Consider the following 15,158-nt stretch of genomic DNA (forward strand, 5'->3'; position numbering starts at 1 on the left):
ACAAATATTTGAGGACCTAGCATGTACAAGCCCTGCACAAATGGTAAATATAAAAATATCCCATCCTTATCTTTAGGAAGCTTTCTTCTTAGTGGGAAAGACATAAAATAAAATGTATGAAAATACATAAACATGTATAATTGTATAATTGTGGTATTATATAAAATAAAGTAGGTTCTGTGATGGAGGAACTAACTGGTCAGGAGAATAAAGAAATGTTTGAATGAAAGGCAAAAATTTAAGCAGGGCCTTAAAGAATGAGAAGAGGCTAGTGAAGGCATTCCAGGCAGGAGTAATAGCATAAACAAAGCCACTAAGAAGACAGGAAAGTATGATCTATCCAGAAGACAGTATGACTGCAGCACAGTAAAACACAAAGATAATGTGAAAGAAATTTGGAGGGAGAGGTAGTAGACAAAAGTAGCAGATTTCTAAAGCCAAGGTAAAGGCTTTGGATTTTTAGTCTAAATATAATGAGAAGCTGCTGGAGTGTTCCAAACAGAGAAGCAATTATATTTAACAGGTTTAGAAGTCAGGAAATAATGACAGCAACATTCCATTAGGCTAGGAAAATCGAGATTCAAAGTATTCTGGAGCACAGCAACTCACCTTTGTTTAAAAATACTATTGTTCATTCCTTTTAGCTGGAAAATTCTAAAATATATTAGCCATTTCCTGCCTCAGTTAAAAAAAAAATCTCAAAAACATTAAAAACTAGAGTACTTTTTTCTTTTTTATCTCCCCTTTTAAATGCATCATGATCAATGGCTATTCTGAGTTATAGATGTTTTTATAACTTGCCTCTTTAATTGTGACCTGCACAATATGTAAGCTGCTCAAAAACCTGGGCCATAGAACTGGTCATACTTCTTGGCATTTAAAGCTGAATTAAAGATTAAAAGAGACTAAGCCTGTGTCATTAATTTTTTTTCAATTAACATCACTTTTACCATCTTACTAGGGAGTTGTTCTTTTTTTTTTTTTAAAGCAACATTTAAGGTGTTCTTACTTGGTCAACTGTGGATAAATAATCTGGTTTGCCTTTTCCACTCTTACTCAAAGGATGCTGTGAATTGTTGGAAAAAGTCCAAAATTGCAATTATTTGATCCACTCCTTAACCTCTCTTGTTGACTTCCATATCAACACACACCATATGGGGTATTCTGAGTCCTTTCCATGCCTGATTCAGGAACTCCAAGTGCTGATAGGACTCTCTCCACCCTATCCCATTTCCCCTCACTCTTAGCAATATTGCCTTTCCTAAACTTATCTCCTCTCAATCTTAAAAATGGCTGCCACTTTATTCTCCTTTGCCCTAGTCACAGAAACGTTTTCTCTAATTTTCAAGGCTAAGTTCATCTGTGCTACTGATAGTCTCTCTTGCTTTATCAATTATTCCATCTGTTTTCTTTTTAATCTTCAGTCTCCCTCATTAAAAAACACCCATGTAAGACACGGTTTTACTCAAACTACTTGTAATTATTATTTCTTATAGTTCCCTATTTTCCATCTTATGCTCATGTCATTTGCTTCTGTCTAGAAATCTTTTATCTCCTATCTCTACCTATTAGAGCCTACCTGAATTTTAAGGATCCAAGCAAATGTCACTTCCAAAATGAAGCCTCTTTGGTTCTCCTAACTGAAACTCATTCTTTAAAAATCTCAGTTTCAAGGCAAATAAGCCTAACAGAAAGCACTAAGTAAAGAACAGTCACATTTCTACCATTTCTAGTATGAGATGGAACAAATCAAGCATTTTAAACATGTAAAATGAAGACAGGAAAAACAACACATTTCAAAAAAAAAAAAACTCTTCTTCAAAAAACTTAGAAATACATTATTTTAAAAGCACAGCTAAGCTCTTAAAGTAACTAAGTATAGGGCACCTGGGTTCTGCCTTCAGCACAGGTCATGATCCTAGGGTCCTGGGATTGAGTCCCACACCGGGGCTCCCTTATCAATGAGAAGTTCACTTCTTTCTCTCTGCCCCTCCTCTGCTCCTGCTCTTTCTCTCTCCCTTCCTCACATTCTCTCTCACTCTCTCTCAAATAAATAAATATAATCTTAAGAAAAAAAAGAGTTAACTAAGGGTAATTGCCAGCAATCAAAAAAAGAAGAAGAAACAAGAAACCAGAGTGTTAAGCTAATATCATGGGCTATGGCTGTCCTAAAGAACCAAGGACTTGTCAGGAATAAGAGACATCATCACCACCTTTGGCCCTCTGAAGATAGAGTTGAATCTCAGGCCTTTGCATAAAGCTAGGATCTTTGTGACAGGATGAACTAGAAAACAAACAAATAAACAAACACAAAAATCACCGATAAGTAAAAGAAAAAGGGAAACTTCTCTGCCTTGATCAAGCCTCTTAAGGCAATGAGATGCCCTTTCCTCTGAATACTCATAAAGACAGGTCTACTTTCATGTGCATTTGAAGTTCTAAATATACACTCACAACTCCAAAATACAAATTACACAAGGGAACATGCTACCATGAGCTAGAGTCAGCAGAAACAGCAGCTGGATTAAAGCTCTCAGACTTCAGGTATTAAAATTATTGGTTACAGAAAATAAAATGAGAATGAAATAAGAAAGAATAAAAACATGAGCAATAAACGATCTAATTCTAAAAATCTTTTTAAGAAAACTAAATTAAGCTTCTAGAAATGGAAAACATAACTGACATTAAAAACTCAGTAAACTATATACAAGTGAAGATTCAGAGTCCTGAACAAAACACCTACAATTCTTGATTTGAAAAAAAATATAAAAGAAGAAAATTTAGGAGAAATGAAAGATAAAAAAAAAAAAATCTACCTACATCCAACTGGAGTACATAAAAAAAGAAGACACTCAAAATTTAAAATAACATAATTTTCTAACTCTAATGAAAATTCCAAATTGTCAGATACATGAAGCATAAATTATCTTAATAAGAATAAATTTTAAAACAATCCATATCTAAACAGATTATAGTAAAATTCCATTCTGAAAAGTAAAAATAATCTTGGAGGGCCTGGGTGACTCAGTTAAGCATCTGCTTTTGGCTCAGGTCATGATCACAGGGTCCTGGGACTGAGCCCCAAGTTGGGCTCTCTGCTGCTCAGCAGGGAGCCTGCTTCTCTCTCTCCCGTTTCCCCTGCCTATGTTCTCTCATGCTCTGTGTCAAATAAGTAAATAAAATCTTTAAAAAATAAAAGAAAAAAGAAAAAGAATCTCTTCCCCTTACCCTTTCATGGGTTGTCACAAAGATCCAATATTTTACATCAGTAGTATTTTGTACAATCTTCTCAACATAGACTTTAGTCATGTGCAGTAAATTTATGAGAAATCATCTCAATCTTAAGGACTCTGCTTTTGCAAACAAATGAATAAAGATAATTTTGCTTCTTCCTTTACTTCCAATCCCCTGAAGGAAAAGATTCTTGAAGATATACTCTAGTATTTATCTGCAAGCTAAAATAGCAGAGCCAAACTACATGAGCTCAGGGTGCTTTGAGGACTCCATTACATTCATTCAACTATTAAACATTTACTGAGCCTACCACAGGCAAAGAACTCCAAATGATACAAAGATGATTAATTAGGTGGTTTTCCTTTCAATTTGTAAAAGGTATAAGTAGTATTGTAGGTGAACATATGCTAGTTATGAGTAGGAGGAAAAGATGTTATTAACTTTTGGCTGTGCAACTTTCATGGGCAAACAACAAGTGGCTGTGCAATCGAAGTCAGTGAATAAAAAAATAATTTTTTAGTATAAATAAAACAAAATCTTGAAAATTAAACATGCTACAAACTACCCTCCCTTAACACCAGACTTCTTAGGAAGTGAATTTAATATCTTTTATTCCTTTGCTTTACATGAGGCCCTGATCCTTTTCATGATCATAATCAAGAATGTACTACATTAGTAACATGGAATGGAAAAATGTTTTTATGTAAGAAAAAGCCTCTATTGAGATAATCACATGAATTTAAATATTTAAGTAGAATAAATAAGTACTACTTAAAATCTCTAGATTATAAAATATTATTAAGATCTGATCTGTAACTTTTAGACAATAAATACAAAGGATAGAGAAATGCACGTAGTACAACAGTTGTTGATAAGCACAAAAGGTTTTTCTTCCTAGCTTTCTTCAAACAGTGTCAATGAAGGATGCTGATAAAAATAATAAAATTTCAGGGTAAAACATTGTAAACCACAATTAAAAATCAATGCAGTAAAAAACCATCAAAACTGGGCAACAATTATAATTGAGGGGCACCTGGGTGGCTCAGTCAAATGCCTGCCTTCAGCTCAAGTCATGATCCCAGGGTCCTGGGATCCAGCCCCGCATCTGGCTCCCTGCAGAGCCTGGGAGAAGAAGAAGAAGCTCCCTGCTTCTTCCTCTCTTTCTGGTCCTCTCCCTGTTAAATAAATAAATAAAATCTTAAAAAAAAAAGAAAAGGGAATTATAATTGAGAATCCTCAAAAGAAGAATGTGTGTGTGTGTGTATCTGTTGGCCTAAATAAGCCAATGAACCTAGTAAAAATAAATAATCTTCAAAGTTAAAACTATCCTAAAGATAGAAATAAGTACCTAGTCTATATATAGCAGAAGACAATAGAATGCATATGTTCAGGAAAGGTTCCGGAAAATTTTGACACAAAGAAGCAGCTTAATGGGGGAGAGGCATGCTAGGATATTTGCTGATAGGGAATTTTTAAAACTTTGTAACCTGAATAAATGAGTATTTCAAAGTTACCATAAAACATTTCCTATCAATCTAACATGGGGATTGCATGGGTGAGAAAAAATAAGAGGCAAAAGCCTTACTTCAAATATAGCATTGCTATTATATATTTTAAAAACTTTTTCCCAAGCAAAATACCTTTAAAAGATACATGTGCAAAAATAAAGCCCTAGTAGCCCCAATATAATTATTACCATCCTAGGTAAATGGAAATAATATAGTATCATAGTATCTCTATCCTACTCATTTCAGTTATTCAATATCTACTTTGCTCTTTACCTTTCACTCTCATGAGAATCACTAGATGAAACTGACAAGAAGATTCATTTTTTCCTTCTTGGTTTAATGACATTAATTATAACTTTAACCCATTCAAAAATGTTATAATTTAAAATACAAGAATGATCAAAGGAAGATATTTTTCAGTGTAACTTATAAGTTACTTGTTTGGAGTTTGGGCCTTATATTTCTAAGTTGGGATTCCAGGCTAACCCACAAAAGCCTCATAAGCACATGAAGACTTAAATACTTTTCATCAACCATGAAAGACAGTATAAAATAGTAACTCCAGCCATTTTGGCTATTGACAATGTCCTAGCCAACTTAAATATGCATTCCCATTTATTTCTAACATTATTATGAAGTGGATAATAGCACCATTCCCCTTAGAGTAGTGGGCAAAGCAAAGCTCAGGAAAAATAAAATGATTTTTCCAAAGACACATAGATAGTTAAGCAGCAGAAATGGGATTCAAGTCAAATCCTCTAACTCCAAAGTTCCTACAGTACTTATTCTAACTACTAAACTAATGCAGCAGCATTGTGGCAATTCTCCATAAACCCTTCTACTGACTATATAAAATTCCATACCAGGGATACACTAAGATCTATTCAGTCACTGTTCTTGGGTAGAAGAAAATGATCCTTCCTTTATGGAAGTTGGAGACATAGAAGCAATGAAAATTTTAAAAAGGGTAAATATTTAAATAAACCTAAATGAATATAAACGACAAAGAAGACTGTTAGTATCTTGTGGGGTTTAAAATATATATGGAATTAGAACACACTGTAATAGACAATAGGTAATAGATCAATCAAGAGGAAGTTGAATGGAGTTAAAGTGCTCTGAAATGCCTACATTGATCATCAAGAAGTTAAAAGTAGTAGTGTATATTAGACTTCAGTAAGTCGGGAATGCATGGTGTTAAATAGTGTATAACTAACAGGAAAATGTTGGTGTACTGAAATGAATGATAATTTTCAAAATCCCAAAGAAGAAAAAAAAAAAAAAAGAGAGAGAGAGAAAGGACTACAGAATAGGAAGAATAATTAAAAACTGATATATCAATAACTACATTAAATATAAATGGACCAGATGAGCCAAGTAAAGACATATTTTATCAAAATGGATGAAAAAACAAACTCAACTATATGCTACTTACAAGAAAAATACAAGAATATAGAATAGCTGAAAGCAAGGTGACAAAAAGATATCATGTAAAAACTTAGATAAATATGAGGAAGTGTTAAAGATTAAGAAAACTACTTCAGAAAGATACGAAATAATTGTAAATTCATATGCACTTTACATCATAGTCTCAATATATAAAAGGAATAAAAACATTTAAAAGAGATACATGAACTCACAAACATTTGAGAGTTTTAACACAACTCTTCCAGAAATTGATGAGACAAGCAAACAAAACCAACAAGGATATGGAGGATTTAATATAATAAATTTTACCTACTTGTCATTATAATAAAACAATGCCCTCAACAAATACAAAATACATCTTCTTTTTAGGTATATAAAATATTTACAAAAACCGACTATTTGTTGGCCTACAATATAAGTCACGACAAATTTCTTAGGACTCAAATCCTAAAAAGTATGTTTTCTACCATAGCAGTTTTGAATTAGAAATTTATTTTTTAAAAAAATACAAAATCTCCTATATTTGGAAATTTCAAAATATTCTAAACTCTAAGAAGAAATCCCTCCAAAATATTCTAAACTGAATGCCAATAAAAATAACATCAACTTCTGGAAGATGCAACTAAAGCCCTGTAGGAGGGAATTTATAGGTTAAACGAAAAGCTACAAATCAATCAGTACCTAGAGCTCAAGAGATTTTTCTTTTCTTTTTTTAAAGACTTTATTTATTTATTCATAGAGCCACAGAGAAAGAAGCAGAGACACAGGCAGAGGGAGAAGCAGGGTCCTCTCAGGGAGCCTAATGTGGGACTCGATCCCAGGACCCCAGGATCATGACCTGAGTCAAAGGCAGATGCTAAACCATTCAAGCCACCCAGGTGCCCCCAAGAGTTTTTTCAAAAAGGGCAGTTAGACCCAAAGAAGGAAAGAAAATAATAAATGTAGAATTCAATGAAGTATAAAATACAAAACACAAAACAAGGAAGAAATGAATAAAACCAAAAGTCAGTTCTTTGAAAAAGACTAATAAGACTGGTAATGTTAGTTAACACTGATCATGGTAGATTTAGCAGCCCATTCCCAAGACAGCCTGCAGTGATTCCCATCTCCTGATATTCTCATGCTTGTGTAATACCTTCCTATTGATTGTTAGCTAGACTTAGTGACTACTTCTAATGAACAGACCAAGGTGGAAGCCACAGATGGTAGGTGACTTGGAGAATACATCAAAAAAGTCAGAAAAGCCTTTCTCTCTCTTGGGACTCTAGCTCTGGAGAGGTCATGTCATGAGAAGCCTTGTTGAGAGGTCTGCATAAAAAGGAAGCGAAACTCGTGCCAACAGCTACATTGAGCCTGAAAGCAAATCTTGCAATTCTAATCACGTCTTCAGAGACTATAGAGCCCTCTTACAGCCCTTGTTATCAGTTTGATGTCAACCTCTTGAGAGATCTGGAGCCAGGATCCCAACGGGATTTGTCTGTTGCATCCGAGAATTTGAGAAACTGATTCTAAGATTTCTACAGAAGTTCACAGCTCCAAGTACAGGTACTCTTGAAAAAGAACAACAAAGGTAGGACAACTTGCTCTAGTGGATATCAAGACTTACTAGAAAGCTTTGGTAACAGAGACAGCATGGTACTATTGCGAAGATCAGAAGACTACAGGCATAGAACAGAGTCCAGAAACAGATTTACACATATACGGGCACTTGATTTATTACCCAGGTGTCAATGCAGAGCAGTAAAGAACACATGGTCTTTCCAATAAATGGTTCCACGTCAAATGAAAGTCCATATGGGGGGATAAAAAAGGGAAACTTGGATCCCTGATATATTTAATATGCACTATACATAAAATAATTTTCAGAGGATTGTGACTCAATGTGAAAGACAAAACAAAAATCTTCTAGAAGATAATAAAAAAGCTATCTTTATAGGAGAGAAATAACAGTAATAAAGAAAAAGACTAAAAAAGTCTAGACTAGGGGATCACTGGGTGGCGCAGTGGTTTGGCGCCTGCCTTTGGCCCAGGGCGCGATCCTGGAGACCCGGGATTGAATCCCACGTCGGGCTCCCGGTGCATGGTGCCTGCTTCTCCCTCTGCCTGTGTCTCTGCCTCTCTCTCTGTGTGTGACTATCATAAATAAATAAAAATTTAAAAAAAAAAAAAGTCTAGACTACATTAAAAGTAAGAATTTTTACTCCTCCAAAAATATCAAAATATCAAAAGAATAAAAAAAAAAACAAGCCACAATATGGGAAAAGATATCTGCAACACAAATAAGTAGCAAAGGGCTTATATCTAGAATATACTAAGAACTCTGTAAATCAATTAAAAAAAAAGAAAGAACAACTTTATAGGAAAATGGGCAAAAATCTCAACAGGGACTTCCTAAAAGAGGTGCCAATAATCAAATGAAAAAGTCCTCAGCATCACTAGTAACCAGGGAAATGCAAATTAAAAGCATAAGGAGCTCTATTATACATAACACTATCAACGAATCTCACAAACAATGTTGCACCAAAAAAAACAAAACAAAACAAAACAAAAAACTAGGCACAAAATAACATATACCATATTATTCTGTCTGTATAAAGTTTAAAAACAGACAAAACTACACTACAATGTTAGAAATCAATTTAGTGGTTACTCCCTTTGGTAAAAAGGGGTAGTAACTGCAAGAGGATATAAAGGGACTCCTGGGGTGCTGGTAACATTCTATTTCTTGATCTGAATGGTATTTTTTAAAAAGATTTTATATATTGGGATGCTTGGGTGGCTCAGTGGTTGAGCATCTGCCTTCGGCTCAGGGTGTGATCCCGGAGTCCTAGGATCGAGTCCCATATCGGGCTTCCCACAGGAAGCCTGTTTCTCCCCCTGCCTGTGTCTCTGCCTCACTCTCTGGGTCTCTCATGAATAAATAAATAAAACCTTAAAAAAAAAAAAAAGATTTTATATATTATTTAAGGGGACAGGGAGAAGAAGAAAGAGGGATCGAGGGAATGGGAGAAGCAGACTCCCCGCTGAGCAGGGAGCCTGACTGGGGGCTCGATCCCAGAACTCTGAGATCATGACCTGAGCTGAAAGCCGACACTTAACCACCTAAGCCATCCAGGTGCCCCAGTCTGCACTGTAAGAAATCATTCAGGTTAACATATATGTTTTGAAAACTTCTTTCTGTATATGTTATACATCACTAAAGTGACTTTAAAAAAAAAGTAGGGCACAATATGAAGCATAACAGAATTTAGCATAGTTATCTTCAGCTAACCAGAAATGATGTTGAACTGCTCATCTGCCCCAAAGTCCAGATAACTAAGGGATTAGAAATATTAAAATTCAGCTTTTTTGGCTGACAAAAAAAATCCTACAGATAATATCCCAGCTAACTGAAGTATTCTAAACAGAATTGCCCAATTTCTTATAATATTTTTTAAAAAAACAAAATAAAACAAGACGTAGAGTCAGGTGGGGAACAACAAAACAGATAATGTAAATGTCTCTGAATGAGCCAGCTACTAAAAGTCGTCATTTCACTTCTAATGTTTAATTTCAAGTTACCCTTAAGTAGAAACATAAGATTTCCTTCGTGTAACTTTTAAAATATCTTATATAAATGAACTGAAAATATCAACTGACTCATGCTAATGTCAGCACATGAGTTTATGAGACAGACAAGCTTATTATAACGATACCTGAATTAAACAACAGTTAAAAGAAGACAGCAGATGTCACACAAGGGATCACATCTTAAAAATGACAAATGAAAGGAAAATATGGGAATAATTTATGTTTCAGAAATGGGGAGGGGAAGCAGGGAATCTAAGGAGAAGGAAACATTAAACTTTTTGTGGTACTTCTTATATCTAGAAAAATAGAGTAGAACCAGTGAGATAAAAGAACAAGCCAAATGGAAAATGTAAAGAGAAAGTATTAAGTGCTCCCACCCTGGAACAAACATTTCATAGTAAAATTATTTTTACATTTCATTTTGAATGAATGGAGGGAAAAAGGAAAAAGAAAAAAAGAAAAAGTATGAGGGCAAAAGGTTTAACAAGCCAAATCCTAACAATGATGAGAAAACAGTCTCTCAGAGTTAAACTTCTATAAATTTGCTATATAATATTCCTAAGAAATAATTTGAAAGTAGTCAATACTCCAAAGCTGCAACAAAACAGGCAAAGTAATTCTTAATACTACCGGAAACATTGTATAATGATTTTTGATAGACAAGGCGCTTTCACATATAGACTTTGTTGGTTCTGTGGGACAGCGTGTAACTAACCCTATATAACAAATGAGGAAAAGGGCTCTGAGAAGTTAAAACACTAAGTAGAAACATCCAGTGTTTCTATGCCTTACTATGTACAAATGTCCTGTAAAGAGAATACTCAGACATGTCAACTTATAGCAGGGGAACTGAAGAGCAAGGAACAATAATTTGGAACGACTAGAGAAAATCCTTACCTAGCACTGGTTGATAGTGAACAAGGAGGAAAGGTGAGAGAATGAAGCTTGTGGTAGGGCTTATGTCATGGGGAACAACTATATTGGAAATGCTTTACAACTGGATACATTTTAAGTGATGACATCCCCAGGGATAAGGTCCAAGATGGCCTCATCTCTTTTGTTACTTATAAGTAACAAAACATATAACATATTAAATACGGTATTTACCAGGCTAATTATCTGTATTATCCAAATTTTATATTTTATGTGAAAATAATATCACAACAGAGTCAATAATCTTCATAGTTACAGGTTTATTTCAGGTATAAAATAACTTATTTTTAAATGTCAAAACTGAGATGATTGGTTTTAGCATTTCAAACATGATACAAATTACCTTATGACATAACTTTTGGATGAAACTCCTTTAAAATGAAACTTTATACTTGTTCTTCAGCAAAAAGTTTCTGGAATAAGAGTATGACCAGATTTTGACAAATTATATCTTTCAAAAACCTTGATATATGACCAAAATAAAGGTTTTATCTTTAATGTGTTTTGCGAATAAGAAATTTTGGGGAGTAAATCTTACACAAGTACATTTTCCTAAATCTATATATGTAAAGTCTGAACACGTGGTTGATAATAATGGATTGTTAAATAAAGTAGGGCAGACTTGATGTCTAGACAAGATAACGGCGAGAGCTGCACTTTTAAGAAGTTTGTTACTTGCCCTGATAAAAAGAGAAAACAAAGAATGTTTCTATTATGTAAGTTTAGCATGAAATGCTTAGATCATGCATATACAATAGAGCTGCCACTGCTTTGAAAACAATTTCATTTTAGTCCATCATGTGTTAAAAGCTGTTTCTTTTCCATATCTCTAACTCTAGTTAACATTTCAGATGGTTGATGAGACATTTGATTAATCTTCTACCCATTTTATTTTAAAAGTAAAACAAAAATATCCTATCATGCATTGAGAGAGAAGAAGCAAGAACTAGTGAGAGTGCTGGGAATCATCAGTCTATACTGATAGTGGACTGAAGCTAGCTAGACACTGTAAAAAGAGAAGAGCCACAGATTGAGCACTGATTAAATGTGACATCTTATTTACTGAAGAAAATATTTTCTACACAATTCATGAGCTCAACAAATACTAATTACTGACTAATACATAGCAGCAGTATATCTAAGTTTAAAAAAAATTTTAATATAAGAATCTGTGTCCTTATTAAAATGCAAAAAAACTAAAACACCTAAAAATTCTATACCTTAATCTGAAATTAGCTACACACAGCAGTGTGTACAGAAGCAGCAATATTTAGCTTCTAATTGTAAATGATTTAGATTAAGAAGAGATCTAAGACTATTCAGTCTAAGTTACTTATTCTGAGGAAAAAGTGGAAAAAAGCTAGTGAGCAGCCCATAGGGTCACAAGAAAATGGTTAACATGTAGAATGTAAAGGAAAAGAAAAATTATATATTAAGTAGATTGATCTAGGCTTACAGTAAAACCTTATTAACCTATAAATCTAAGGACCTAGACAGGCAACAAAATTACTTCTGAATTAACTTGATATTTGTTAACTAACTGAAGCAAGGAAGGAGAGGATTCCTATCTACAGTTTAACTATACATTATCAGGTAAATATATAACCTACCCTTCTTTCAAGAGACTTACTTAAAAGGTAGAAATATTAGCATTTTCATAAAACAACATCAGGACAGAGTTAGGATAGATAGTATTCTGAAATAGTTGAAAAGTTTTTTTTTTTTTTTTGAGTTTTTTTAAAAAAAAATTCTTCATGGGAGACACAGAGAAAGAGACCGTTAAAGAGGTTTTAAAAAATGAATTTGCTTTCATGGTACTTTTTAAATTTTTTTCTAGTTATTATCCATCAAATAAGAAATAAAAAGAAATGGACTCTTCCCCCCTACAAATTATAATTTTCTATGATTTAAGAAACACCATGAATAATGCATTTAAAGAATATTTTCAGGCATAGCCCTTCAAATGTATTGTTTTAGATTCTATAAATTCTATCTACTAATAAAAGTTTTTGAGAAAGGTTGACAATGATTGGTAAGCAAGAAATGAAGATTCTCTCTGTAATCTCAGATATTCCAGTTATTCTTAAACTGGGCTTGGCATGAGAATCACAAGAGGTGTTTTAAAACACACAGATTTCAGAATACATGGATTCAGAAATCTGATCACCAGGCACACTGGTGATCTCTTATGCAGTCATTAAAACCGATACAGTACTTCATAAGACACAATCACAGGCATCTGATAACCACAACTATACCAACTCCCCTCTCAAACTGCTCATTTTATTTTTTTTTATTTTATTTATTTATTCATCAGAGACAGAGACAGAGAGAGAGAGACAGAGACATAGGCAGAGGGAGAAGCAGGCTCCCTGCAAGGAGCCCGATGCGGGACTTGATCCCAGATCCTGGAATCACGCCCTGAGCCAAAGCAGATGCTCAACCGCTGAGCCACCCAGATGTCCCCCAACCTGCTCATTTTAAATGTAATATTTGTATATTTTAAAAATACATATACAGGGCAGCCCCGGTGGCGCAGTGGTTTAGCGCCGCCTGCAGTCCGGGGTGTGATCCTGTCGACCCGGGATCGAGTCCCACATCGGGCTCCCTGAATGGAGCCTGCTTCTCCCTCTGCCTGTGTCTCTGCCTCTCTCTTGCTCTCTCTGAATGAATAAATAAATAAATCTTTAAAAAAATAAAAAAAATTAAAAAATAAAAATACATATACACCATTTTTTTTCTTTTTATCAAGGTGGCTAATTATATACACTGATACAAAATGGATATACTGAACAGGGTACATGGTAAGCCACCACTTATATTTAAAGAAAAAATATGGAGACACATATACCAACTCTTATCTCTACTCATGAGGACCAATCATGATCCAGATGTATGTATATAGATACACACAAAGTATGTATATACATAAATGCTGTATATAAACAGTGTATACACATACGTATGTATGTTATATAGTCTATATGCTGGGAAAAGAAATTGGGCAGCTAAGAATTATAAATTGATAATTGTATCAGTGTATATAATTAGCCACCTCTATTAGTTTGCATAGCAAAAAACCCTAATAAACAGCAGTTACTATCTTTAGTAGTCATTTCATTAGGTAACTGCTTCTCTGCTACTTGTGTCTATAGGAGGATTTTAGCCATCCTGACATTCATAGCTGTACGATCTAGGCAGTATATGTATATGCTATATCCACTCCATCCCAGATATACTCAGATTATCTAATTCCATCTGAAGAAAGAAGATAGAAGACTCTAACCCAGATCTTGCCAGTGGGGAGGTTAAATGTGTTGTAGCAATAGAATGAATTATCTCCACTAAAGGACATTCAAGTACAAGTGGGATGATTCATATAATCTCTAGTAACACAATATTCAGAAATGCAACTGTTATCTTCCAGCTCAAGTATTTTAGACTGTAGTTCTCTGCTATATTTGACTATAACATGGGAAGCTTTTTCAAAAAGCATCTACATTTCCAACCCTATCAGAATTCTTAAATGCCCAGGGATGAGATGGCAATAATGTGGCAAAGAAGATGAACTTCCTCTCTCAATGAAGTGATTCGGATAAAAACTACCTCCCTATGCATGCCCTTAAACATCAAGTAGGCATTTTGTGGGCATATTCAATTAAACCAAATTTTGGTCTAAGATTAAATTTATTTTATATTGCAATACTACCACGAATTAATGATTTCCTTGGGATTCAAAGGGTGAAGAACTTAACTTATAGACACCCTAAAAAAAATTATTTGTGGTAATTTATCTTTACAAAATACCTGAACATATTGTACTTGATGTAACAGAGAAAAAAGTAGCTTGGGCATACCAATACTTACAGTTCTTTTTTTTTTTTTAATTTTAATTTATTTACCTATGATAGTCACACACACAGAGAGAGAGAGAGAGACAGAGAGAGACAGAGACATAGGCAGAGGGAGAAGCAGGCTCCATGCACCGGGAGCCCGATGTGGGATTCGATCCCGGGTCTCCAGGATCGCACCCTGGGCCAAAGGCAGGCACCAAACCGCTGCGCCACCCAGGGATCCCAATACTTACATTTCTATATTATTCTAAGCTTAAACTGTTAGCCTCATCTATGTGGGCTTTTTTGGGTTATTATTCATTTTTTAAAATAATGAAATATTCTAAGCATGTGGAAAAAAATAAAGAATAATTACTGGACAGCTGTGTAACTACCATCTGGCTATTCAAGCCTTTACATTATTTCTATCCATTTGGCATTTAACCTCTAAAAATAAAATGTACAAAAGTTAAAATAGAGAAAATGAGGGGGAAATCCCCTTAAAGCTTTTTCATTTTCAAAAATCACTATAACTTTTAGACACAGATTTGTAAAATAATTATATATGATTATTTTCTAGCTTTCTGACATCTTGGGGGGGTTTTGGTTTGATTTTCTTGCCAATATATGAAAACCAAAGTGCTCTTTTAAA

The 15,158-nt window shown here is 34.3% G+C and overlaps 1 protein-coding gene across 25 annotated transcripts in view; it reads right to left on the reverse strand.

Annotated features, from left to right (window-relative positions):
* Positions 1-15,158, reverse strand: part of PPHLN1 (periphilin 1) — a 149,428-nt gene that overhangs the window by 19,038 nt on the left and 115,232 nt on the right. The gene's annotated exons all lie outside the window — the stretch shown is intronic.

The sequence above is a fragment of the Canis aureus genome, chromosome 25 (assembly GCF_053574225.1).
Source record: "Canis aureus isolate CA01 chromosome 25, VMU_Caureus_v.1.0, whole genome shotgun sequence".
NCBI lineage: Eukaryota > Metazoa > Chordata > Mammalia > Carnivora > Canidae > Canis > Canis aureus.